This window comes from Lathyrus oleraceus, chromosome 7, assembly GCF_024323335.1.
Source record: "Lathyrus oleraceus cultivar Zhongwan6 chromosome 7, CAAS_Psat_ZW6_1.0, whole genome shotgun sequence".
NCBI lineage: Eukaryota > Viridiplantae > Streptophyta > Magnoliopsida > Fabales > Fabaceae > Lathyrus > Lathyrus oleraceus.
The window spans coordinates 262,667,585-262,669,301 of NC_066585.1; positions in this window are offsets into that span (position 1 = coordinate 262,667,585).

Consider the following 1,717-nt stretch of genomic DNA (forward strand, 5'->3'; position numbering starts at 1 on the left):
AGAGAATCTCACTTTTACTGTTTGAGATACTGCTTCATCAATATGAAGAGTCTCATTATCAGATTTTTTAGAGATACTGCTCTAATATCCTCGGAGAGTCTTAGATTTGATTAAGGTATTTTTTTTCCTTTGCTGGAATATCCTAATTTTATCATATAAGATGCTGTTTCGACTCGATACAGAGAATCTCACTTTTACTGTTTGAGATACTGCTTCATCAATATGAAGAGTCTCATTATCAGATTTTTTAGAGATACTGCTCTAATATCCTCGGAGAGTCTTAGATTCAATTAAAATATTTTCCCCTTGCTGGAATATTTTAATTCTATCATATAATATGCTGTTTCGATTCAATACAGAGAATCTCATTGTTATTATTTGAGATGCTGCTTCGTCAAAATGAAGAGTCTCATGCCAAATTTCCTTTATATTTTCTAGCATCCTGGAAAGTCTTGAGATTTAGCTAGGGATGTCATTCCATTGCTAACGTATCTCGACTGTGACGTCCAAGATACTGTTCTAACGACTCCTAAAAAGTCTTGACTGCTCCATTTTACCGTGGGATGATGTTTTTTGCCATTTCTCACCGCATTTTCTTCCGGTATTTTCTTCCTTTCATTGCCTGGGACAAAATTTGGGTTTTCTTGTATTTAATTATCTCCCACCGTGAATGCGTAAAGACTACTGTCATTATCACTTACCGGTTTGAGGTAATTAAATAGGGGCAGCTGTGATACTCCAATTTTGTCCGGCCATTTGTGGTTTACCCATAAGATTTCTTTGTTTCAAAGGCCCATTTGCATAAGTGTTTTCATAATCTAAAATATGGTTTGAATCTTTTTATATTACTAATCCAAAACTTTTTTTTTTATTTTTATTATTAGTAAGTATTAAGAGTCATGTTATTATTTCTATGATCACTATTTACTAGTCCATTTACACATCCCAAATATTTATATCAAGTTCTAAGTTCTTCATGGGTTCCCAAATTAAATTTGCATTTTTTAGAAACATGTATGTGTTTTTTTTAAATTAAAAGTCCCATATTTAGATTTTTGTATTTAAAATAGAATTGTGTTTTTTTTAAAATTAAAAGTCCCATGTTTAAATTTTTTGTATTTAAAATTGAATTGTGTTTTTTTTAAAATTAAAAGTCTCATGTTTAGATTTTTTGTATTTTAAATAGAATTGAGTTTTTTTAAATTAAAAGTCCCATATTTAAATTTTTGTATTTAAAATAGAAATTTGTTTTAAAATTAAGTCATTATACTTAAATTAGAAATTTGTTTTTTTTTTAAATTAAGTCATTATACTTAAATTAGAAATTTGTTTTTAAAATTAAGTCATTATACTTAAAATAGAAATTTGTTTTTAAAATTAAGTCATTATACTTAAAATAGAAATTTGTTTTTAAAATTAAGTCATTATACTTAAATTAGAAATTTGTTTCAAAATTAAGTCATTATACTTAAATTAGAAATTTGTTTTTTTAAATTAAGTCACTATACTTAAAATAGGAATATGTTGTTTTTAAAATTAAGTCATTATACTTAAGTTGGAAATTTGTTGTTTTTTTAAAAAATTGAAATTGATTAGCATAAATAAATATTGAGTTAAATTTTGAAAAGTTTAAAAGATAATTACATAATTAAAATTTAATCCAAATGTTACATAATAAAAGTATCCACATAAATAACAAAAAAACTTAAATTAAAAT